The sequence below is a fragment of the Mustela putorius genome, unplaced genomic scaffold (assembly GCF_011764305.1).
Source record: "Mustela putorius furo isolate JIRA1106 unplaced genomic scaffold, ASM1176430v1.1 tig00002118_pilon_pilon_pilon, whole genome shotgun sequence".
NCBI lineage: Eukaryota > Metazoa > Chordata > Mammalia > Carnivora > Mustelidae > Mustela > Mustela putorius.
This window is the reverse complement of record NW_025421952.1, coordinates 125,982-152,564: the sequence shown is the minus strand read 5'-3', so window position 1 is coordinate 152,564 and position 26,583 is coordinate 125,982. Positions and strand designations below refer to the sequence as shown.

At 46.1% G+C, this 26,583-nt stretch overlaps 1 long non-coding RNA gene and 1 pseudogene across 2 annotated transcripts; both read left to right on the top strand.

Annotated features, from left to right (window-relative positions):
• Nucleotides 1–227: 227 nt before the first annotated feature.
• LOC123394261 lies at nucleotides 228–11,439 on the top strand (annotated as a pseudogene).
• On the top strand, nucleotides 11,440–26,207 carry LOC123394269. 2 transcript variants are annotated; one of them, XR_006608991.1, is made up of 5 exons: nucleotides 11,440–11,456; nucleotides 11,554–11,636; nucleotides 25,061–25,103; nucleotides 25,765–25,819; nucleotides 26,031–26,207. It is a non-coding gene; the product is annotated as an uncharacterized LOC123394269 (long non-coding RNA). The 2 variants fall into 2 exon arrangements; XR_006608992.1 differs by lacking the exons at nucleotides 11,440–11,456; nucleotides 11,554–11,636 and adding an exon at nucleotides 15,620–15,696.
• The last annotated feature ends 376 nt before the right edge of the window (nucleotides 26,208–26,583 follow it).

Genomic DNA, 26,583 nt, shown 5'->3' with positions numbered 1-26,583 from the left:
AATCAGCGACAACTCCCGTGGTTACCTGGACAACCCGTAACGCTGCCGCAGCGACTGCCGCTGACGCGCTGTCGCTGACGCTAACGCTGACGCGAGTACAGCGAGACACACTTCGCAAAGTCACCACATAGCTTCGCTGTGAAGCAGAGAGAACGTGCGCAGGCGCCGTGACGTCTAGGGCGGGGCCGAGTGGACGCGAATCCTCTCTTCAAACCAATCCTGTCGTCGCTTGCAAACTCAAGCTGAAGCCACGCCCACGAGCCCTCCGCAAACTCGAGGTCCTATGGGTCGCGGTCTTCCTCCCGCCTGCATTGTGAGTGAAGTGTGGCTGAATACTTCTTTTAATACTTACGACCCTGGAGGAAGGCAGGGCGGTTGCTTTCATACGTTTTGGAGCAGCCCGGGTTGAATCCAGATAGGCTCTATGATGTGCACGGGGTATCACAAGGCTAATAATGATAGCTAACCGATTCCTCAGGATGCGTCTGCCAGGTACCGTGCAAAAGGTTGTAGATGCATTATCTCATTTAATCTCAAAGACAGCTTTTGTAGGGGATGGCATTATTAGTTCCATTTCTCATGCCAGGAGACTCGGGATTAGAGGGGTCCCTTAACAAATGAAGAGTAAAGGATGTAACTGGGATTCAACCCAGAGCTGATGCGTTGAAACAGCCTTTATATTCTGAACTCGTAGCTCCCTATATCTATGCCATGCTTCTATACCCCGTGCCACTTCCATCCCAAGAGATGAGGTGTCCAGAGTCTGCGATGTGAGTGTTTCCGCGCCAGTGGCCAGTGAGAGGTACTACTGCAGAACTGGGTAGCAGTGGATCAAAGACTGCTGCCCAGATCTGGATGCTTTTGTGGTTCAAGGCGGAGGGCAAATGAGAACGGGGCTTATCTGATAGGATGAAGTTAAGTCTTGTGATACGTGGGATTGGAGCTTGGTGAGGTAAAAAGGATAATGACTTCTTGATCTGTTTGGATTGGGGTCCCTTTCAGAATTACTGGTCTAAATTCTTGGAACATGCCAGAGAGGCTGAGATGCAGAAAAGGAGCGTTGATACACCTGCTCTGGAAAGATCAGTGGTTTCCTCTGGAAAAACAGTGGTTTTTCTCTCACTGGCACCATCCCCTCCACCCCGCTTTGGAATTTAAGAAACAGTAGAGGAAAGCCTCTATTTTCACAGGAAGGAAGTAGCCCCAGAGCCCAAAGTATAAGTCTTTTGACAGGGGAGTTCCAACCCTTCAGTTTTATTTCCATCCTCCTCCTCTGGATATAGTGGCAGAGAGTGAATATAAAGTCATTTACACTTTACAGTTATTATTGACTTTGACCGAATCAGCGAGACAGAGGCAGACAGAAAGAAAAGGAAAAGTGAGTGCGGGAAAGACTAGAGGTACAGGAGTGCACAGGATAGGAGCACGTGGCACTGAAGGGTCTATTAGCGGAGCTTCTCTTTCATTTGCCTCAAAACACCGTTCAGTCCCTTTCTGGAAATTAACTCGAGGTTGATGGAGGAGTCAGAGGAATCAGTGGTGAAAAGCTTGGGTGTCAATGTGGGCAGTGAAGTTAAAAAGGTTACCGGCCCCTCACATGTGGTATGACCTTCGTTTCCACGGATGCAGGAGAATTTATAAACCTCCCCTTCTTTTCCTTCTCCCCCGTTCTCACTGAACAAAACAAAAGGAACTAGGGCTTCTGTTTTCTACACCCATTTCTGTCCTCTCCCCCCCCCCCATTCAAGGCTACAGAATCAAAACAAACACCTTAAAACAATGTTAGTCCTCCTGTCGAGTTGGTGGTTGTGAGAGGCCCTTGTGGTCAGGGGAGAGACAGTGGGGAAGTGTCTTCAGCTTAGTGTACAGTATCCCAAACAGTCATCTCCAGTTTGTCCAAGAACATTTATTGGAAAAATGTCCAAGGGGTGAGGTCACCAGCAGCTGGGGGGCCACCAGGTGAGACGGGGAGCCCCTGAGACTCCGTGGAAGACATTGGAGTAGTGCAGTGCAGCATCTGCCTCCAGACCCAGACAATTCCTTTGAGTTGCTGGGGGAGGGGGAGTACCCAAAGAACCCTCCCCCTTTGAGACCCAGAGGCAAGATGTGAGGGCAGCTGGGGATGCCGAGAGTCCTGATGCAGGTGCAATGGGGGCCCATCTGGGACCTAGTGGGATACAGTTGAACAAGTGTCTGTCCCCCGGACCCGGGGGATGGAAGGACATATCCCATCTGATAGCCATTCCCCAGGTCCAGGGACACAGACCCCAAGAGACCTACCTTCTGGCCCTGCTGACAGTGGAAAGAGGATGGGCACCAGGCCTGAGATTGTGGGAGTGTCATTACCCTCTAGGAGATTACGGGATCCTTCAGTCTTGGGCAGATCACCAACTGAGGCTCTCCCTGACCCTGTCCCCATCCCCAGGGTGTTAGTGCATCTGTTTTTGAGTTCGGTTTCCTCACTCATACATACAGCGCGGGCAGAGGGCAGGCGGAGGCGCAGCGGGAGCGGGCCGCGGGGCTGCGGGGGACCCCAGAGCTCCGACGGGCCGCTTAGTCTCTCCCTGAGCGGGGGGCGGTGCCGGCGCGGCCTGGCCGCTGGCCGGAGTCCCGGTGCGGGAGGCAGTGAGGCCGCTCCGCCGGCCCCTGCAGCGGGATGTGACCGTCCCGGCCTTCTAGCCGCCGCCTTCTGCAGAGCTGGCCCCGCTCGCTCCGCCGCAGCTGAACCGGGACGTGCCGGCCCGCCCCGCCCCGCCGGGGTTCTTGCCGCGGTCATCCCCCTACCCCCCCTCCCCCGACCCCATTCTCCAAGGGATCCTCCCAGGACCCTCCCATTGGCGGCCTCCCCGGTCCCCTTGCCTCTGATCCTGGCTCTGTCCAAGGAGCCAGCCGGGGGGGGGGGGGGGGGGGCCGTAGAGAGAGGCACAGGTGCGAGGGACTCGGGCTCCCGGGAGGGCCCCTTCCCTGCCCGGGTAGAATTAGCCAAGTTGGGAGGAGGAATCCCACTTCCCCTGCCGGAGGGGACAGAGTGGCGAGATAATTGATGTAAAATCTCCACTTGTAGACTGCGTCAGCTTTTAAATCTCTTCCCCATTGGTAATCTGATATTGGTTCTCTTCGCTCTCATTCATTCTTTAATTTATTAAACAAATATTTATTGAGCGTCACCTAGGTGTCTGGGCACGGGAGGAGCTGGAGTCCAGGGGTTTAAGACAGCAGGCTGGGTATATAGCGGGGGAAGTCTAAATAAAGAGCAGCAACCTATGGTTTTTAGCTCTTCTTCCTGCCTGGTGTGCAGAAATTCGTCGTCTAAGTGTCAGGTTTCCTAAAACCAGAGCGTCCAGAACCTCATAGGGCTGTTGGCAGGATCCAGTGAGATAATGTTGGGGAATGTCTTTATAAATCTTATGACACTGTGTGAGCGAGGGATTATCATGAATTTGCACCAGCGTGTTAGTTACTTCATTCGTTTAACCAACATAAATCCTTAAACTATTTCATGAGATCTGGAGTAACAACCTGGTGGGAGTCCCCTTTCTGTCAACTGTGTGATCTTCAGCAACGACCTAACTTCTCTGAGCCTCTGCTTTACCATCTGTAAAACGAGGGTGTCAGTGTGGTCTCCTTAGTGGGAATGCACCCAGTGAGATACTGCATGTGAAAAGTGCATTGTTCAGTGTAAATAACTGTTGGCTCATGTATTTAGGGCAGATACTTTGGTTTCTAATTCTCATTGCAGCATTTCTATTTCCGTGGCACTTTTTTCCCGTAAATTTCAGTTCAGCGTGTGTCCCCCTGGGGCTCCAAAGCTTCTGTTACCTTCCTTCTGAGATGAAAGAGTGAAATGGAGCAAGAGGGGCCCGGAGTACTGTGTGTTCTGGACATGTGATCAAGCCACGGCTCAGGTCCTCTGACCTCTGCTGTCCCTGAGGACCCTGATCTCTGGCCTGCTGTTTCATCCTTGTCCCAGAAGAATCCTCTGCTCAGGGATTCTCATTGTCATGGGACTGGGTATTACCCTGCACTTCTGAGCTCCAGGTCCTCTGGAGAAGAGGTCATTATTTCCAAAGGTTAAGAGTGATGAACCTCAGGTTTGCCCCTTCATGGGGCAAAACAGAGGCTGGGCAGTGTGCATGTATGCAAAGAGGGAGCCCTAGAGCTTCCCTGGGGTGCCCAGAGGGATGGGGGCCCACTGATAGGGAAAGGGTGTGGGGAGAGATACTCAGAGGGGGCGGTGCTCGGAGAGGCCAGGGTACCTGGGTTAATCATCACTGTGGCTCAGATAAGGCCCCCGCCAGCTGGAAGCAGAGTTAGCGTGACAGAAGCGTTTGTGTAGCTGAAGATGGAGGTACGACAGGGTGTCCAGAGCATGAGACCATGCCAGGCACAAAATGGTTTCAACACGCGATTGAGACCCCAGAGCCTGGCAAGTGGGAGGTGAGACTCCCTCATCCCACCTTCTCCATGTTGGTCTTCTGCACTGATTCCTAGAATCATTTCTCTTCTGGACTTCCCTCCACCCTGGGTTTCTGTTTTCCCTCCCTCTCCTCCTTCCCATCTTCCTTCCTGACCTTCCCCTTTAGGCCCAGAGTACCAAGTTCAGGCTAAATCCTTGGATGCTGTGTGGGTGTGTGTGTGTGTGTGTGTGTGTGTCCCCAAACCTTGTGCCTGCTGCCGCTCCCACCTCCAGATCCAGAGGCGTGAGCGAGGCCTGGGCTTCCTGTCTGCATCCTTGTGCTCCCTTCCCTCTAGAGGTCTGGGTATGAGGCAGCCCTGCCAATCACAGAGGAGTCAAACCCACTGACCCAGGACCTCGACAAAGCAGATGCCGAGGGAATTGTTCCATTGCTGGGACAATGTGATGCTGAGATCTTCCAGGAGGAGCGGCAAGTCATGCCCACAGACTAGGTAACCCAGACCCATCCCCTGGACACTGAAAATAAAGATGCCAGCTCCATGCCAATGGTCCTTCGTGTTTGAGACCTGAGAGCCCCTCCACCACACCATTCATTCCTCCCCGTCCCCCCCAAATCCACTGTCCTTTTTTTGGCTTCTGATTCCCACCTGCTCCCTACAGAGACTGTATAGTGAATCAGTTCTGACCACCATGGTCCAAGTGGCTGGCAAAGTGCAGGAAGTGCTGAAGGTACAGTCTCTCTGTCTCCTCCCCTCCTAACTTCTCTCCCTCCCCCACTTGATCTCTTTTTGGCTTGGCTTCCACTTCTCATTTTACTCCATCTCCATTCTCCTTTCTCCCAGTCCTCCCTCTGGCCTCTTTATTGTCATCTTATTAATCAACAGTAATTAGAATAACTATTATCTACATCACACTCTGTAATTGACATTGTGCTTTCACACTCATTACCTTTGCAAAAAAAACCTGTGAAATGAGTGTGATTGTTTCCATTTTTTTTTTTCAGATAGGAAAACAAAGGACAATCACAGTAGCTTGCCCAAATATATCCAGCTAATAATTGCTGGGTAGCACTGCTTTTTATTGAGTGATTGCTGGATACAAAGCTGCTCTCCGTCCTTTCTGGAATGAGTAAGGTTGGAGTAAGTAGCTAAGCCAGATTTAGGAGTCAGAATGAAGTTTCGTTCTCACATCCAGGCATCTTTCTGTTCCCTTTTGTGGTTAAGGAGGGTTAAGGAGTCTCCCCAGGAGTTCTTCTGTTGCTGCCAAAGAAGGAATGTGCTTCCCCCCAAGCTGAGCTAGGAGCTAGGCCTTGGCGACACTGGGAATTTTTCTTTCTCAGGAACCTGAGGGGGAGCTGGTGGTGCTGAGTGGAGGGGGCAGCTCTGGCAGGATGGCGTTTCTCATGTCTGTGAGTATCCTGGTCCCCGATTTTCCTTCCTCTGCCTTCTCGGGGTAACCCTCAGGACCATAAAGCTCATCATAGCTAAGCTCCTAGGTGGCCCTCTTGAGGCCCTGGCTCCCTCTCTTCTCAAAGACAGATCTCACCGTGGAACTCGTATCGTATCTTCCGAACCCAACTGGGGGCCCCACTCCATCTATTGAGGGTGTCTCTACATCCCATGCACCCCAAGCTGTCATCTGCAAGTAGCTTTCGACGTGCCAAATTCCAAGCAGGACTGGCTTAAGCGCTGGCCTGAGGGAATCCTCACACTAGTTGTCAAAATCCAAGGTTACCGCTCCCTTCACTTTCATCACTAACCCGTGTCCTTCCCCCCGGTGACAGGTCTCCTTCAACCAGCTTTGAAAGGTCTAGGACAGAAACCTCTACACCTACCTCATTGCAAGCAGTGACAGGTAAGCCACGTTGGCCTGTGAATATTTTCTTTGGCCTGGATAGTATTTTCTAGAAATAGAATTTTCAGGCTTTCAGGTGGAGATCGTGCCCAGTTTGCTTTGGTCGCCATTATTTCTTATTGCCTTATCCTCGGCCCATTTCACATACTCATGTCACCTGTCTGGCCCTTGTTGGAATTGGAGTGTCCAGCCCTAAAAAGTGTCTGTTGTGGTGTTCAGCAAATAGTAGGTGTTTCAGTCAATGATATCTTTCCATCATTCCCTTCTCTTAATGCATTCCCTTTTCTTCCCTAGTATACCATAATCTTCTGCTTTCCAACCAGTGCCACTGACTTTGAGTCTGTCCTCTTAGGTCTGTGGTGGCATCTAGGGAGGGGATTGAAGAACTGAAGAAGGTCTGTGTTTTCCCCTGATAGTCAACCAGACGTCTCTGTCTGTTCCTTCTCACGAGGACACTGAAGTCCCCATCCAGCCAAAGCCCATCCTCTTCCGCAGTCCTGACCCTGACATCTCCATGCAATAGGTTTGTATCCTAGAATCCTCCTGGTGGCACGGTCTCACCCACCCTCCTCTCCTAGGTGGTCTCTGGGAAGAAGAGGGTGATTGTCATTGGCATTTCGGTGGGACTCTCTGTGAGTGTGAAGACAGCCTGGGGGGATCCATTCTACAGGGAGGAAGGGGGTGGGGGCAGAACAGCATGGAAAATAGATTGCGGAAGTGGGTACTAGAAAACAGAAAGGGTTCACGCAAGGAATTTTGATTTTACTCTCACTAATTGAGACCCAGCTGCATGAATGTGGAATGACAGGGAAAGGATCCGATTCCAGAATACCTGTGTGTCAGTCCATTCAACAAGCAAGGTAGATGGACTAGTCCCAGCGTCAGCAAACCACAGTGGCCATCATGCTGCTGCCTGTTTATGTAAATAAAGTTTTATTGAGACACAGCCATTTGTGTTTGACATATACGGCCAGAAGATCTATGGCCACTTCATGCTACAACGATAGGGTTGGGTATTGCATAGAGTTCACAGGGGCCCCAAAGCCTAAAATATTTACTCTCTTGCTCTTTACATAAGAAGCTGACCCCTGGACCTGTCCTTTGCTACTTAAGCATGGTCCTTGCTTAGCAACATCAGTATCTCCAAAGATTTGCTAGTAATGTAGAATCTCGCCCCCCACCAAGACCTACTGAGTCTGAATCTGCATTTTAACAAGATTCCAAGCACTGGATTTGGTGTCCCCAATTTTCTCTCACCACTGCAGTATTCTGATTCTAACAATTCACTAAGAGAAAAACAGGTCGAGCAATGCTAGATGCGGAAGGAGACACACAAGGAGGGCAGGACACCGACCTTAAGGAGCATACAATTTAGTCCAGTAGTTTTGAAACTTTACCATGCAGAGGATTTCCTTGGGGGACCCATGTTAAAAATACAGGCCTGGAGCTTTCCCCTTCCAAGGCAGATCCAGTAAATCTTCCCTGGGGCTGGAACTCTGCATTTCTAACAAGGACTCGGGGGAATCTGATGGTCCTGCGCCTCAGGAAACACTAGAGTAACCCCTGCGCTCTCATCATACCCTTTTTCTCCCCCTGCCATCAGGCTCCCTTTGTGGCAGCCCAGGTGGACTCCGGCATGGACAGCCCAGGCACCTTCTTACCAGTCCTGGTTGGTTTCAGCCCCGTGAACATGGCCAGGTGAGCCCACTGTAATGAAAGGCATTGACGGGCCAGGCCCCTGAGGGAGGCTGAGAGGAAACCTGTCAAAATCTACAGTACAGGGGCGAGTGGGTGGCTCGCTCAGTGGGTTAAAAAGCCTCTGCCTTTGGCTCAGGTCATGATCCCAGGGTCCTGGGATCAAGCCCCACATCGGGCTCTCTGCTCTGCAGAGAGCCTGCTTCCCCTCTCTCTACCTGCCTCTCTGCCTGCTTGTGATCTCTGTCTGCCAAATAAAAAAATAAAAATCTTTAAAACAAAACAAAACAAACAAACAAAACCAAAATCTACATTACAGCCACGAAGAGGAGGGCATGGTGGCTATGGTCTTGCTCACCACATCTCAGAACATTAGAGTAAATACGGACTGTCCCTGAGCTTATGAGGATTTTGTTTTTGGGTGGGTTTTTGTTTTATTCTGTTTTGTTTCTGTTTTTATTTCGTTTTTTTGGTCCACTGGTTGATGTAGTCTCTTGTTTCGGGAAGGACTAAAGGCAGCTTACAGAGGCCACATCAAATACCAGAAAGCAGACATTCAAAACAGGAATGGAGAGACAAGGAAAACAAGGCCCAGGAGATAGAATAGGGTTGGGACGATGCGGACCCCAAAGAGAAGCATCTGTTCAAAGGAGCCGTGGGTGCGGAGTGGCCTCTGATTCCCCTTTGCCCAGCTCCCTTATTGTAGCAACCATTCTCCTTTGTCATCCTAGGCTCCCCTTGGGTCCCCCTCTGGCTACTCAAACCCCACCCTGTCCCCCTTTCCTGAGGACTCTGTGCCACCCAATCACCTCCGCCTTATTCTCTATGTAGATGGCCGCTTTGATCCCAGAGATCAGCATGTGAAACCGATAGTGCTCAGGTGTGGTTCCCTGGATGTTCAGCCTCAGGAGTGTTAAAGCAAGAAGAAAGTAGATTCGTAGGCACTTGTGCGAGAGCTCGGATGTTGTCACTTTGGGGTGAGGCCCTGAAATCACTTAATTTTTGAGACCACCCCTGGAGATGCTGGTGCCCGGCCAGGAGCAGGGAGCTCTGCTGACTTCACCATTGGCGTGGGCCTCTTGATGAAGCTGAAGGCTTCTGTCGCTGGAATGTTCCATGGAAGGCTTGTGGATTCCTCAAGAGCAGCTCTGCACATGCAGTGGTGGCCCTGGGGGGCGGGGCGGCCGGGTGCTTTCTGAGGTCCTTTTCTCAACTCCCAGATTCCAGGTTTGTAGCGTAATTCATGTGAAGATATAAATGAGTCTGAGATACTGTTAACCCTGCTCCTTTTAATGGAGGACTCTCCTTCACCAAAAATGTATGTGCCGCAGTGGATGCTCATTTCAGGGCCTGTCCCACCGCCACCGCACCCTGGGCCGTGGGAAAAGAGCTGGCCTGGGTTTCTTAGCACACAAAGTCTCACTTGTTTCCTGGGGACCCTGGGCTCCTCAGGTCCCACTGATCTCTGTGCCCACCTGGGACACCTAATCCCTGAGCCCACCTGGGACACCGAAAGCTCACCTCATTTCAGAGAGTCTTTGGCTGGGGGAGGGCCCAGGTCATGCAGGAAGAACTCCTTCTGCGGGGGCCTGTGTCTCTGGCCTGGCTCCCAGAATCCCCGCTGACCTCCTCGTCCGCTCCGAGCCCGTCCTCCTCTCCCCGCTCTCTTCATGTCCTTCGGCCTCGGTTGGGTCTTGTGTTCTGCTCACGGAAGTCCTTTCTGTCCTCTGCCCTGCGTTCTGACAGGACTCCCCGCACCTCCGCTAGGGCCCAGCAGAACTTAGTTGTCAGGGAATTGTGCCTTCCCCTGGGCAGGGCTGGGTACCCATGCTGTCTAGAGGGGGCCCTGGGCCCTTCCCCTGGTGGCCTTTCTCCCAGGTGCCTTCTGGAAATCCTGCGGACATTAGAGCGGGCTCATCAGGTGACCTAGAGTCAAAGCCCGAAGATCGCTGCCCTGACGATGCAAGCCAGCATCAGGTGTGTGGAAACGTATTAGGAGTGGGGAGGTTGCGTGGATGGGGGACTGTCCTGAAAACAGCGGAGACCCTGAGGACTCCTTAACGCGGTGAGGGGAGCAGGTCTGCGTGGTGGAGGGCGCGGTAAACCTTTCTGTTGGTTTTGCACCTGTGCTTGGCCGTGTGCATCTTGCTCTGATCCCTGATCTTTTCTCACTGCCGTGTCTCCTCTCGTGTCCTGATTTCTGGCCCGTGCTCAGCCTGGAGGAAAAAGGCCGTGTGTACCTGGTTGGCTGGCAGACCCTGGGCATCATGGCCATCATGGATGGAGTGGAGTGTATCCACAGCTTTGGTGCCGGTGGGACCCCCAGTCTAGACTTTCTTCCTGGCTCCTCCTGAATGCAAACTGATTTCCTACCCCCATCCGCAGCCCATGGGGGTTCCTCATTCGATGTCCAGACTGTCCTATTTGAATAGGCATTTCAGTCAAATGCTCCTTGCTGTGAACCCCTACTCAGGACTTGGTTCCTCAACTCCCAGCCCCGCTTAGCTGTGGCCTCCCATGTGTGTGACACCTCACCCGCCACCCCTCTGGGCACTTTCCTTCAAGACCCATGAACGTTCCCCCAAGCCTAGAATCAATCTTTCCTATAAAGCCCATCATTCCTTTCTCCCTGTCCTTAAACGTTCCAGACTACCGAGATATCCACAGCTTTCTCACTGGTGATCAGAGTGACATGTTTAACCAGAGGACTGAGCTCCTCCACGGGGGCGAGTGTATGACGGGACATGGGGCAGGTTTGTGAAGGTGACAGGTGTGCAGGGAGTGGGAGGTGAGGGGCGCTGGGGACAGGTGGGGGGAGGAGAGCAGGCAGACAGTCCAGGGAAGGGAATATGGGTTAGAGGTCGGGAGGCTTTGGGGAAGCACAGAGAGGGCGGAAGGTTCTGGATTCTCCCTCTAAAGCTGGCTCTAGTCCAGGGCTCTTCCCTCAACTTGCTGCATCATCTTGGGCAAAACACTTGACCTCGTTGAACCTCGGTTCTTCCATCTGTGTACAAACACGCTGTGTGAGAGGTCCTGTGAGGCCCTCTGTGGTCCGCAGGTCTGTGGGTGGGAGTTCTTCATGGGAGGGGGCCCCCCATTTTCTCGGGCCCAGGGTCCCCAGTTCTCCTTCTCCCAAGAGGACTTCCTGACGTGCATCTTGCCATCCCTCACAGAAATCGGCACCGTGGTCTTCATTTTCACCCTGGATGGTGAGAGGGAAGGCAGGAGCGGTGGGGTGAGCAGAGGGAGGCAGGGGAGTGACTCAGGGGAGCTGTCATTTTTCTGGGTCTTAAAGCACCTGCTCCGAGGGAGGGAGAGGGGCGCTGTCCTGACAGGACCACAGGGAACAGGAAGAACAGCTTTCGTCTCTGGCGCCCTCCCCTCTCCTAGACAACCTCACGGAGGTGCAGGCGCTCCTGGAGCAGGTGAAGGAGAAGAGGGCCCACATCCAGGCCGTGGCGCATAGCACCGTGGGGGGCAGACCCTGCCGGTGAGGGTCCAGCCTTGGGGACGGAACCTGGGGTGGCAGTTACAGCAAGGCCTTCCTGGGGATGCTGCTCTGGCTCATTCTCTCTCTGTTTCTCCAGACCCCTCTGAGGAAGCTCTTCCCTCCATCATCCGCATCACGTGGCCACTGCTTTTCTTCGAATACGAAGGGAACTTCTTCCAGGTATGGGGAATGAGAGGGTGTTCTCTGTGCTGAGGGACTCAGAGGGGCAAGGGTTCCAGAAATTAGAAAACTCAAGGCTGGGGTGCCTGGGTGGCTGGGTGGGTTAAGCCTCTGCCTTTGGCTCAGGTCATGATCTTAGGCTCCTGGGATTGAGTTCTGTATCAGGCTCTCTCCTCAGCAGAGAGCCTGCTGCCCCCTACCGCTACCTACTTGTGATCTCTGTCTGGCATATAAATAAATAAAATCTAAAAACAAAACAAAACAACAACAACAAAATACAACCAAACAAACCTCAAGGCTGGAGGGTGGAAAGCTTTGTTGGACTCCCAGAAAGCCAGCTGGGCAAGTTCTTGTGTTACTGGGTCACTGGTCAGTGTTTCCAAGGAAGTGGCTCAGTTCTCTCCAGGAATATATGAAAAAGACAGGCCAGGCCACCAGTCACCTGACAGATACTCATTTGTCCCTTGTTTCAGGTTCATTGTTGATGTTATAGTCATCCTCACCATACAAAAGTCTTTAAGGTATATCCTTGCAAGGTCACTATGCTGAATTCACTGCAGACAAAATACAGATATTGTCTGTAATATAAGGAAATGATAATTTCACTAGTTTTCACTAATTATAATTGATTATATTTGTAATTATAATTTTACTAATTATAATTTCACTACTGATGCACTGATAATGCTTTAGCAAGACATTATCAGTACAAGCAGTGAAAATAATCATAGCAATAATTATCAATTTGGATATACTTTGCATTTTGGTCTGGAGAGGGCACTGGGACATCTGAATATTAGTTCAGCTGTGCTTTGTGGCCCAAGAAAGAAAGCAGTTTTGCATCTGTGGTTCCTCGGTTTTCTCACCTAACTCCTGCCCACCATCCACAGGGCACCGTCAGGGCCCTGAAGGGTTGCGCTGGAGAGATGTGGTCTCATCCATTATTCAGATCACCTCTTCCAGGAAGCTTCCTGACTTGACCAAACAGCTGCCATGCTTTCTTACCTGCACTCAGAACTCAAAGGAAGCCCTTCTCCCTGAGCCAGGGGGTCCATGCTCCTTCCAGTGCGTACCTTTGTCTTCCCTTCCAAATGGTGTTCATTGGTCACAGCTCTACTTTTTTGGCATACTTTCCACATTCGTGGTCTCCTTTGACATCTCGCATCTCCTGAGAAATCTTCTCCGATGAAACCCACATTGTCTAGAACCCTCCTTGATGTGAGATGCCTCTTCCAGCTTCCACTGTGCCGTCATCATACCTAATACACACGTAGGACTCTGTACTTTACAAACTATTTCATTTATAATATCATTTCTCATAATGGGTTCATAAGGGATGTAGGATGTAGGTTATTCCCCCCATCTCAGATAAAGAAGCTGAAACTAAGAGATTAAAGCATTGTAATCACAGCCACGTGGCTAAAGCAGGATCCAGGACTGGAACCCTGGCCTTGTGACTCTACGTCTGTGGTTTATTTCACTTTACAGTACAAATTTCCACCATATCCATGAATTGAGCCAGATTCTTTTACTCATTCATTCATTATGTACCTATCACGTGCCTGGTCCTATTCCAGGGATAGGGGATATAGTAGGGAATGTTATCCTGTGATCTTTGAAAAAGATCTGTGTTTTTAAAGAAAATTATAATTATAGTAGCAATATTTTTATTGTAAACACTTTGGAAAATACAGAAATCAAAAGGAGAAAAGCATCCATAAGAACCTTCTTCTAGGGGCGTCTGGGTGGCTCAGTGGGCTCACTGAGCCCCAGTGTTTTCAGGAGACTAAAGGATCTAAGGGATTGCTTATATTCCTTAAATTCGACCTTGACTGTGCCAAGGAAAAGAATAAATCTCAGATACAAATGCTTTTTTTTTTTTAATGTTATGAAAACAAAACATCCAGTGTCCCATTTTAAAAACATATCCTTAGAATGGGGTGCCTGGATGGCTGAGTGGGTTAAAGCCTCTGCCTTTGGCTCAGGTCATGATCTCAGGGTCCCGGGATAGAATCCCGCATCTGGCTCTGTGCTCCACAGGGAGCCTGCTTCCTCCTCTCTCTCTCTGCTGCCTCCCTGCATACCTGTGATCTCTCTGTCAAATAAATAAATAAAATCTGTTTAAAACAAAAAACAAAAAAACCCACCCTTCTTCCAAAAAACCACTTAGACAAATTTTGGAGAATGTCCCTCTAGGCTTTTGTATGCATGTGTAAGTGTTTAAATATACTTATACGAAAATAGGACCATCCTTGCCATGCTGTTTTTAACTTGCTTCTCTTCACTGAAAAAATAAGAACACTTTTCGGTATAAATATATCCATATCATCATTTTTTAAAAAAATATTTTATTTATTTGACAGAGATCACAAAACTCGAACATAATGGTGAGTGAATATTCAAGACACAAGGAATATATTTTTTAAAAGATTTTATTTCTTTATTTGAAAGAGATCGCAAGTAGGCAGAGAGGCAGGGAGAGAGGGAGGGAAGCGGACTCCCCAGTGAGCAGGGAGCTTGGTGCGGGGCTCGATCCCGGGACCCTGAGATCATGATCTGAACTGAAGGCAGAGGCTTAATCCACAGAGCCACCCAGATACCCTGAAAGACTACATTTTTAAACACATAGAGAAAAAAGTGGGGCACCTGGGTGGCTCAGTTGCTTAAGCATCTGACTTTGACTCAGGTCACCATCCTGGGGTCCTGGGATTAAGCCCTGTGTCTGGCTCTCTGCTCAATGGGAAGCCTGCTTCTCCCTCTCCCTTTGCCCCTCCCCCTGCTTAGAGACTCCTCTCTCTCTCTCACTCTCTCAAATAAATAAATAAAAATCCTTTTTATAAGTGTTTGTCAAATTGTACACACGTGTTCTAAGAACCAAAACTGTACCTCGAAGCTTAACCTTAGAACATCAGGCTGGCATATACTAGTAATCTGCCTCGGAAGGTGTGCTCAGCCTATCAAGTATCATTCTTTATAATCTTTATATGACTGCAAAGTCTTTCATAATCTGGACATATCATGTGTTTTTTAACCACTTCCTTGATGATGGGCTTCCTGAGAACATTACTTGGTCTTCCCCAGTGGGTTGAAAATTCTGTGAGGTGAGATACCATCATTGTCTTTTTCAAAAACAGTGCCTGCTATTCAATAGCTATTTAATTGAATTGATCTTCCAATTAACATTCCTACATGAAAAAAAAAAAAAAAAACCTGGCCAGTTTTATAGTATAGCACAAGTTGATTCTTTGTAAATCTTGTTTACAGGGAATTAACCATAGAGAATCCAGTTTACTCTGGGTGTAATGACATAATAAATCTTCTGGAAAATGAGACTATGGGTTTTTAGAGCTGAGTGATCCTCTAAGATCATTTAATTTCCCTAAGTGACATCTCATCTCTGTTTCAATGCTATAGCAACTAAGAAATGTGTCAATCTTTGGAGTTAGAAACAATGTATAAATCACAGTTCCTGAGAGTATCTGTAGTTACGATAGCCTAGGTTTCCTAAATGTACTTGCCTCAGTATTCTAATTTGTGGTTGGGAACATAGGACAGCAGACCTGGACCTCTAGAGAGTGAAAGGTTCCAGAGAAGATGCTTATAGGACAAGATAAGCCCTTTGGAGGGGCTGCTCCTTTGAAATCTTCCCTCCATACTCTCTATGCCAACTTGGCCCACCCAATCCTAGTAGAATGCTAAAGGAGGTCTTCCCTGAGCATTGGCTGCCAAGGCAGAGCCCATGGGCAGCTGCAGGAAGGGGCCTCTGATGGACACATCTCAGAGAAGAGACCCAAGCAGCTCGCACATTGGCTGGGCCCTGTCAGGTTGACCTTGCAATGACCATTGTGCTGTCATATGGAGTCACAGCCTTGAGGGGTAATATTGTTTGGCTGAGAGAGGCAGGGGGTTGAGAAATGGCACCGATTTGGCGGCTGGCCATACCTCCTCCGTCATGTGTCAGCCTTCTACTACTACTTGGTTTATATTCCTTTGGAGGCTTTGGCTGCTCTTCTCTGGAAGACAGAGCAGGGAACAGGAGGCAGCCAAGAGAGCCTCAGAGGTATGTGATGCAAACTTCCCTGGAAAACCACTGCTCCCCGTCCCTGCCTCTGAAGCACTGGAAACGCCTACCTCTTGGGCCAGGGGAGGAACTGGGTGGGGGAAGAGGGGAGTTGAGACAGTGCCTATGGATGTCTTCCTAGAAGTGTCAATCATGCTCAGTCGTGTTCCTTTCAGTTTATTTCAGCAAACCTTGAGCTCCTATTATATATGGTGGCGCACTAGACATTGAGGAAAAATAAAACCCCAACCGCACCCTCTAGGAGCTCTAGTCGAACCTGGGGGGGGAGAGATGGATATATACATAATGAAAGAGAAAATGATAAGAGTTAGTAGAAGTATAAATAGTGCTGAAGGGGTTGGAGGCAGTCTTTTGAAGCAGGGGGATCTAGAAAATGCCTCTGGGGGAGCTCAGGATTGAATTGTGCTTCAGAAGAAGGGAAGGGCTTTGGACATGGATAGGGTGGATGGAAGACAGTAGGGACGACTTTCCAGTTGGAAGGAATGGATTGGGGAAAAGCGGGGGAAACTGAAGAGTGTCGGATATGTTTGAAGAGAGGACACCTATGTGGTTGGAAGGTAGAAGTATAGGGAGGTCAGTGACAGAAAAATCTGGAAAATTGACAGAGGTGACATTGTAGAGGGCTTTCAATGCCAGGCTGAAGAGTTCATACATACAGAAATATATGTATGTATATGTACATATATATATATCCATTCTATATGCAATGGGAAGATGTCAGGGGGCACCTGGGTGCCTCAGTTGGTCTGTGACTCTTGATTTAGGCTCAGGTCATAATCTCAGGATTATGAGATCAAGCCTGGTGACCTGCCTTGCGCTCAGCAGGGAGTCTGGCTCTGTCCCTTCCTCCTTTCTCCCTCCCGTCCCCCTGCTCCACGCTCTCTCTCTCTCAGATATAAATAAATCTTAAAAAAAAAATTATGTCCAAGGGTTTTTTTATTTTAAGATTTTATTTATTTACTTATTTTTTAAGGTTTTATTTATTTATTTGGCAGACAGAGATCACAAGCAGGCAGAGAGCCAGGCAGAGAGAGAGGAGGAAGCAGGCTCCCTGCTGAGCAGAGAGCCCGATGCTGGGCTGGATCTCAGAACCCTAAGATCATGACCTGAGCCAAAGGCAGAGGCTTTAAACCCCTGAGCCACCCAGGTGCCTTGTCACATTTTTTTTTAAAGAAAGGAAATTTGTATATTATTTTATAATTTTATAATTTTAATTGCCGTATAGTTAACATACAGTGTTATATTAGTTGCAGGTGTACAATATAGTAAATCAACAATTCTATACATCACTCAGTGCTTATCCAGATAAGTGTACTCTTAATCCCGTGCACCCATCCCCCACCCCCCACCTCTGGGAACCATGTTTGTTCTCTGTACTTGAGTCTCTCTTTTGATTTCTCTCTTTGTTTTTCCTTTGTTCATTTGTTTTGTTTCTTAAATTCCACATGTGAGTGAAATCACGAGGAATTTGTCTTCCTCTGACCAGCTTATTTCACCTCGCGTTATATTCTCTAGATCCATGCACGTTGTTGCAATTGACAAGGTTTCGTTCATTTTTTTTCAAGATTTCATTCATTTTTATGACTGAACAATATTCCATTGTGTGTTTGTGTGTGTGTGTGTGTATCACATATTCTTTATTTATTCATCTGTCAGTGGACACTTGGAGTCCTTCCATCATTTGGCTTTTGTAAATAATGCTACTCTGGGGACACCTGGGTGGCTTAGTTGGTTAAGTGTCTGCCTTCGGCTCAGATTATGAATCTGGGGTCCTGGATCAAGCCCCGTGTCAGGCTCCCTGCTCAGGGGGAGCCTGCTTCTCTCTTTCCCTCTGTCCCTCCGCCTCACTCATCCATTCTCTCTCTGTCAATTGAATAAATAAAATCTTTTAAAAAAATAATGCTGCTATATACATAGTGGTACTATATCCTTTTGAATTCGTGTTTTCAAAGTTTCTGGGTAAATATCCAATAATGCAATTACTGGATAATATAATTCTATTTTAAATTTTTAAAACTATTTTACTTATTTATTTTAGAGAGAGAGAGAGAAACACGAGTGTGGGGGGATGGGCAGAAGGCGAGCGAGAGAATCTCAAGGAGACTCAGCCCTGAGTGTGGAGCCCAACGTGGGGTTTGATCTCATGATTCTGAGATCACGACCTGAGCTGAGACAGAGAGTCGGACACTTCGCTGACTGAGCCACCCAGGCACCTCTCTTCGGCCCATTTCTAATTGGATTACTTGGTTTTTGGGGTGTTGAATTGTGTAATTTCTCTCTCTCTATTGGATAGTAACCCTTTATCAGATATGTCATTAGCAAATATGTTCTCCCACTCAGTAAGTTGTTGTTTGGTTTTGTTGGTTGCTTCCTGTGCTGTGCAGAAGCTTTTAGTTTTGGTGTAGTCCTAACAGTTTATTTCTGCTTTGCTTTCCCTTGCCTCAGGAGACATATCTAGAAATATGTTGCTGTGGCCAATGTCAGAGAACTTACTCCCTGTGCTCTCTTCCAGGATTTTTATGGTTTCAGGTCACACATAGAGGTCCTTTACCTGTTTTGAGTTTATTTTTGTGTATGTTGTAAGAAAATGGTCCAATCTCATCCTTTTGCATTTAGCAAGTCAGTGTTCTCAACACCATTTGTTGAAGAGACTTTTTCCCATCACATATTTCCTCCTTTGTCAAAGATTAATTGACCATATCATCATGAGTTTATTTCTGACTTTCTATTCTGTTCCATTGATCTGTGTGCCTGTTTTTGTGCCAGTACCATACTATTTTGATTCTTAAAGCTTTGAAGTAGTATACCTTGGAATCTGGGATTGTGACCCCTCCAGATGTGTTTTTTTCCTCCCCCCTAAGATTGTTTTGGCAGTTTGGGATCTTTTGTAGTTCTGTACAAATTTTATGATTGTTCTAGTTGCGTGAAAAATGTTCCCTGACATTTAGTAAGTGCTCCCTGGGTGTCTGTGAAATGAATACATGACTTTTCAATTTTAACCCTGGGTGACGGACAAGATGATGGCATTTTGAACAACATAGGAAACATTAGGCAGACGTTGTGTGGTAGGAGGCTGAAAATGAACTCTACCATTTGAAGTGCTTGTAAAAAATCTATGCAGAGATGTTCACCTTGCCTCGCTCAGATTAATTGTCTAGACCTGTGCTACCCAGTCCGGTATCCACTGGCCACGTGGCGCCATTCAAATTTAAATTAACCAAAATTACATACAATTTAAAATTCAGTTCCTTACTCGCACTGTGGACGTTTCAAGTATCACATGTGGCTAGAGGCTATCACATTGGACAGAGCAGATCTTGGATATTTCATCATCATAGAAAAAAATTCTATTGGACAGCATTAGCCTATACTCTAGATCTTGGAGGTAGATGTAGTTATCAACATATTTGGCCACAAAGTTCCTTTCAGTGTTTTTTCTTCTCATAAACATCTCTCAAACACAGCAATCCCACTTGAGTATTACTGTCCTCACTAGGACTTCATCTTTTTATGGTATGCTGGCTGGTCTCCTACCAACTTTTTCCAGCCTAGAGCATAGAACATAGCCCTGGCTTTATGGAAGAGAAACCACACGCACAGAGCTTCCCACGGCTGACTGTGTCACTCGCCAAAACTGACTGAACCAACAAACAAAATCTCTCAGCACCCCACCCCCTGCAGCAGCTTTTCCCAGCCTGTTTGGACCCTGAAAACTTTCGTTGTCAAAATTTGTCAACCCCTTGGGAATTTATACATCGCTTTATCTCTTTTTCATAATACATGATAAGTGACATTAGGTATATAATATTTTCATTTTAAAGCAGCATGTTTTTTAAAGTTGGAAAGTTCATTTTAACATCTTTAAGAGGAAAAGACGAATGCCCACTTTCCCCCATGTAACAGGTGAGGCATGAAAGTTCATTGACTTTAACAGGTGTGCATTGTTCCAGAACACTTAGATATAAGAAAGGGCAAATATAGTTCCTTGTCTACATTGAGTATAATCTGCTTTAAGCCTCCTATGACCTAGGTTGGCTAAAAAGCCCAGGGTCTGTTTTTCCTCCCCCAAACTTTGTACTGTATGGGAGTTCTGGAGCTTTTGCAGTTTATCCCAAATGGTGGAAGGTCATGTCCTTTTTTAAAAAACAAAGATTTTATTTTTATTTATTTAGGGAGAGCGTGTGCGCAAGCAGTGAGGAGGGGCAGTGAGGGGGAGAGAGAGAGAGAAACCTCAAGTCGGTTTCCCACTGAGCATGGAGCCCAATGTGGGGCTTGATCCCATGACTCTCAGATCAGGACACGAGCCCAAATCAAGAGACACTCAACCAACTGACCCACCCAAGTGCCCAGATGGTTAGGTTCTTAAACCATGGGAGTAACTGTTGCTTTTCATCTTGGGCATCTGAAGGCAAAAATGGTGGCTCAAGGGCACCTGGGTAGCTCAGTGGGTTAAAGCCTCTGCCTTTGGCTCAGGTCATGATCTCAGGGTCCTGGGATCGAACCTTGCATCGGGCTGTCTGCTCAGCAGTGAGCCTGCTCCCCACCCCCCTGACCCCCGCGTGCCTCTCTGCCTACTTGTGATCTCTTTCTGTCAAAGAAATAAAAAAATAAATCTTTTAAAAAAGTGCATAATGAATCTTCGTGATTCCATAACCCACATTGTTTTGACAAGGCAAATGTCGGGTAACATAATTTCATTCCTAATTAAATGTGTGTTTTTCTAAAAGGTAAAGACTCTTTTAAGAGAAAATACTTAATCACAGTATCATTATATGCCTAAAAATTTAACAATCATCTTTGAGTACCATCAAATATCCATCAGTATTCAAATACCAAATGTATCATAAATGATAAAAATCATTTTTGACAGTCTGTTTGACTCAAGATCTAAATAAGGTTCACATATTGAGATTGGTTGGTGTGTTTTTATTTCCTTATAATTTGTAGATTCCCTACCTCCATATCTTTCTTTTATTCTTTCCATTTATATGTTAAAGAAATGGATCATTTGTCCTCTAGGGTTTTGCATGCAAGATTTTACTGATTAAATACTCATGTTGTTATTTAATATGTTCCATTTTTCTTCTCTATTTCTTTAAATGGGTAAGTTGGATCTAAGTCTTATCAGAATTACTTTTGGAGGGATGGGAGACAATTTCAGAGGTCATGATGATTATTAGGAGGGACACAATTCTGGTATTTTATTTTTATTATTATTATTACTTTTTAAAAGATTTTATTTATTTATTTGGCAGACAGAGATCACAAGTAGGCAGAGAGGCAGACAGAGAGAGAGGGGGAAGCAGGGTCCCCGCTGAGCAGAGAGCCCAATGCGGGGCTCGATCCCAGGATCCTGGGATCATGACCTGAGCCGAAGGCAGAGGCTTTAACACACTGAGCCACCCAGGTGCAGAGGCTTTAACACACTGAGCCACCCAGGTGCAGAGGCTTTAACACACTGAGCCACCCAGGTCTGGTCTTTTTAAATGCCATTTTCTAGGGGCACCTGCCTGGCTCAGTCAGTAGAGCATGTGACTCTTGATCTTGGGATAGTAAGTTTGAGCCCCACACTGGATGTAGAGATTATTTCAAAAAAAAAATCTTAAAAAAAAAAATGTCATTTTCTAAATTATGTCAACACTTCAAAATAGAGTGCCTGGGTGGCTCAGTTGGTTAAGCAACTGCGTTTGGCTCAGGTCAGGATCCTGGAGTTCCGGAATTGAGTCCCGCATCAGGCTACCAGCTCCATGGGGAGTCTGCTTCTCCCTCTGATCTTCTCTCCTCTCATGTTCTCTCTCACTGTCTCTATCGAAAATAAATAAAATCTTTAAGGATTTCTTTTTATTCAATTATTTGACAGACAGAGATCACAAGTAGGCAGAGAGGCAGGCAGAGGGGGGGAGAGAAAGAGGAGAAGCAGGCTCCCTGCCAAGCAGAGAGCCTGATGTGGGCCACCATCCCAGGATCCTGAGATCATGACCTGAGCTGAAGGCAGAGGCTTAACCCACTGAGCCACCCAGGCACCCATAAATAAAATCTTTAAAAATAATAATAAATACCTCAAAATAAAATGGACTTTTCAAAAAAATAAGGGGGGGTTCCTATATTGACCTTTTATCTAAAAGTCTTGCTTAATTTGCTTATCAATCCTGAAAATGGATCGGTAGATGCTTTTCCAAAGGCATTTTGTGATTCCCTACACAGTCCCATTGTCTGCATATGATAACTTTATTTCTTCTTTTCTAATCCTATGACTTCTATTTCTTTTCCTTGCTTTGTTGCATGGAGTAAGATTCCCAGTACTGTGTTCAGTAGATAGTGGGGATTTTTATCTTCTTTCTTTATGTAGAGGAAGTTTTTCTTTAACTCACCATTTATGCATAATGTTTGCTGTGTGGCTTTTGTAAATATTGTTTAGCAGATGAAGAAAGCTCCCTTTTACTTCTGGTTGCTAAGAATTTTAGCGTGAATGGGTGTTGAATTTTATCAAGTACTTTTTCTGCCTCTATTGAGATGCTCATATGATTTTTCTTGTTTATTCTATTAAAGTGCTGAAATACAATGAAATTTTAAAGTATTAAACCAACTGTGAATTCCTGAAACAGATATAACATGTTTGTGACACTGTTCATGATCCTTTTTATATATTGTTGGATCACGTTTGCCGATATTAAGTTTAGGAATTTTGCGTCTGTTTCCTTGAAAGAGACTGACCTGTGAGTTTTTTCCTTTCTAATAATGTCTTGATCAGATTCTAGAATCAAGGTTAATTCACCCTCCCAAAGTAAAGGGAGAAGTAACATTTCTTTTCTACCTCATTAGCATAACCAAGGCATTCCTATCACTCAGGAAATTCCCAGTGTTTTTTTTTTTTAAACAAAGCAACAGACAAGTGTCTCACCAAACCGTTTTTTTTTTTTTAATAGATTTTATTTATTTACTTGACAGAGAGACAGATCACAAGCAGGCAGAGAGGCAGGCAGAGAGAGAGGAGGAACCTGCTGAGCAGAGAGCCCGATACGGGGCTCGATCCCAGGACCCCTGAGATATTGACCTGAGCCGAAGGCAGAGGCTTTAACCCACTGAGCCACCCAGGTGCCCCCCCAGTGTTTTTGAAGCTCTGTGTCAGGAGTCTGGGACAAACACCAGATGTGTTATTATAACACCACATAGACACACACACACACACACACACACACAGAGTTGGGGGGGAGATTGAAAAATTAGCTGATATTAATATTTTTCTGGAGGCTGATAAATCCCAAATTCTTGAGGCAGGCTGGAAACGTAGGCAGGGTTTCTATTTTCAATCTTTTTAAAAAAAAATTAAATTCAATTATTTATTTTTAAAAATATTTTATTTATTTGACAGAGAGAGAGAGACAGTGAGAGAGGGAACACAAGCAGGGGGAGTGGGAGAGGGAGAAGCAGGCTTCCAGCTGAGCAGGGAGCCAGATGTGGGGCTTGATCCCAGGACCCTGGGATCATGACCTGAGTAGAAGGCAGATGCTTGATGACTGAACCACCTAGGTACCCCTAAGCATCCAACTCTTGATCTCAGCTTAGGTCTTGATATTGATCTTTATCTTGATCTTAGGTCATGAGGTCAAGCTCTCCATTGGGCCCAGTATGCAGCCAACTTAAAACAACAACAACAACAACTGATTTTTGTGTGTTGATACTGCATTCTGTAACTTTGCTAAATTCATTTATTAGTTCTAATTGGGTTTCTGTGTGTGTGTGTTGTGTGTGTGCGTGTGTATTCTTTATGATATCCTGTAAATAAGATTATGTCGTCTGTGAATAGAGATAGAGATTGTTTAACTTTTCCTCTTCAAAGGAAAGGATGGTTTTACTTTTCTTACCTAATTGCTCTGGTTGGAGTTTCTAGCACAATGTTAAAGAAAAGTAGTGAAGGGGTGCCTGGGTGGCTCAGTGGGTTAAAGCCTCTGCCTTCGGCTCAGGTCATAATCCCAGGGTCCTGGGATCGAGCCCCGCATCAGGCTCTTTGCTCAGTGGGGAGCCTGCTTCCTCCCCTCTCTCTCTGCCTGCCTCTCTGCCTACTTGTGATCTCTGTCTGTCAAATAAAATAAATAAAATCTGTAAAAAAAAAAAAGAAAAGAAAAGAAATGTACTGAAATTGAGCATCCTTGTCTGTTCACTACCTTAAAAGAAAAGCTGTCAGGCTTTCACTATTGAGAATGATATTAGCTATGGGTTTTTCATTAATACCCCTTACTATATTGAGGAAATTCCCTTCTATCCCTAGTTTGTTAAGTGTTTTAATTTTTTTTATTAAATCACGAATAGGTGTTGGATTTTGGCAATCCTTTTTCTCCACCAGTTGAGATAATTGTCCAGTTTTTTTCCCCTTTGTGTTATTAATGTGGTGTATCACATTGATTTACTTTCTTATGTTGAAACAGGATTCTTGGGAGAATTTTTGCTTTTAACACTTTTATTCAACATTGTTTAGCTAAAACATTTTGGCAATACTATGAATATTATGTAGGCTCTTGTAATACACTCTCCGAGACTGATGTCATGATTCAAAAGGGAGAAATAAAAATTGTTTTATTTGAATGGTAACAAATGTAATTCTGCCTTTAAAGTGACTTGGAACGTGCTTGCAAAAAACTCAGGAGTTTATGTTACTGATCGGGAAATTCTGCCCTAAAGGATAAAATAAAAATTCCATCATTTGGCAAAATCTGGCTTCCACTTCTATTTTCAGCTTTTGTCTTAGCAAATGTGCACCTGACACTCATGACTTTATAATCTTCTTGGGGATGTTGCTTTGGACTTGCCTGGAATGCTCTTTTTTCACCTAAAAACTTTCTGCTGATTTTTCAGACTCCAGTACAATTGGCCACTTCTGGAGTAACTTTTCCCATCTCTCCCAGGCAGTGAATCCCTGTCCTTTTATTCTCTGACGCTTATATTTCTGTTATATATTTATTTATTAATATACCTATAAATTTAAATTTATTTATTAATATATTTAGATGTTTCTGTTCTATATTTATTTACATGTGGTTTATGTGCTCTATATTTACCACACTGTATTATAACTTAGGTGTTTAGACATCTGTTTTCCCTATTAATGTGAATTCCCAGAATACAGGGGTCATATTTACCTTTGTAGTCCTAGCACCCAAGCTACTGCCTAGAACTTAGTAAGCACTCATTAAATGATCTATGAATACATGAATGGGGTGCCAGTTGTGCTGTGGTTATGGACACCGAATGGATCAATATTTGTGTCTGTAAGAGGAAATGTGCTCTTGATTCTCTAACCTAGAACATTTTCTGATTTTATTCTTTTCTCTTTGTGCCTCTCTAGACTTCAAAGAAGCATAAATTCAAAAAGATCCAGAAACTCACAGGTCAGAAAGATCCTATCCTTGATTCTTCAGCTCAAGGCTACTGACAAATCAACTGTGGGTCTGCTTTAAGACTCCAGACTTTAATAACAGGTTGAGGGAGGGAATTGGAAAAGGATTATGTAAATGAAAGAAATGTGCTTATTCTTTCTAGCATCTCCAAAGATGCCAGATTCTTTTGAGCAACTTCCAAAGAGATGTAAACAGATTGATAATTCTTCCTATGCTTCCTTTCCCCATGCTTTCTTGCCTAATTTTCCTTTTGTGTAGAACTCAAAGTATCAGGAAAGAAATTGGGTGAGATTAATGTTTGGTGCAGGAAGTTCCGATAACTTTTTCCCCTGTCATAGGCACTGGATAGAATCCTTTGGGGGAAAAAATATGTGTTATGAACTTTGGTTCCCCTACTCCAACTCCCTACTCGCATGATTGTTCCTGCTCTTTCCAACAGCTTCATCTACTCCACGGTGAAGGCAGCATAGTAGAGTTCAAAATATAAAAACTTGAGCCCTGGGTTAAGTCTGAGCTCTACCACTAATTAACTTAATGACCCTAGGCATGGTTTCACCTTTTTGTTTTCTTATGTGTACAACAAGGGGGTGGAACAAGGTAGAGGTGGTATCAACCATTAGGGTGCTAAAAGCTTCTTTATCTCTGCTCCCAGCTTCCCAGTGGGAAGAAAATCTTAGGATGAGCTGCTCCGAAGCTAATGGGACACAGTGAGTAGAGTTGACCTTCACATCTATTCCTCCTCTCTTCAGCTTACTCTACTGATAAGCTCTATAGGAGTGAAGAGAAAGGTACCTAGTACTGTTTTACTTCCTTCAGAATGATAGCTGTTCCTTTTCTAAGTCAAGTCACTATTCTTACTGGTTTCCTTACTAGTACTTTAATATCACTTCAGTGACATTGACCTACTCTTGTATCCAGATTTTCAGGTCTCCCTATGGGATGGGCCCAGGAGTACGCATTCTGGTCAATGGAGAGAAGTCTTCAACAGATCTTCCAACATCTGGAATGTGCAAGGTCAGGGAAGGTCGTTTCTGGGAGGAGGTTGGGTGGTGGAAGTTTTTGTTTTTGTCTTAAGTAAACTCTACTTGAATTGAATTGGATTTTAGAGATCAAGAATTGCATGCTCTACCAACCAAGCTAGCCAGATGCCCCAAAGGTGGTAGAACTTGTAAGAGGGAGGGTGGAAGAGACCAAAGAAGGGAGGTTGGAAAGAGGGAAAGAGGGAGGGAAAAACAGAGGGAAAAGAGAGATTGCTAGGTGGTTGCTTATTTACTTAGTTTGGGCGGTAAACTATGGCTCCGGATTTGCCGGGTTGTTCCTTTAGAAAAGGCTGGAGTTGCTGCATAATGATCAAGAGGAGCTGCTGTCCTTAGGAGAATGTTTTGCCTGCTTACAGCCACAACAGGGTAGAACAGGCTCCTGAGGCGCAAGCACAGAGGAGGTTGAGGAAGAAATGTGGGAAAACCTATCT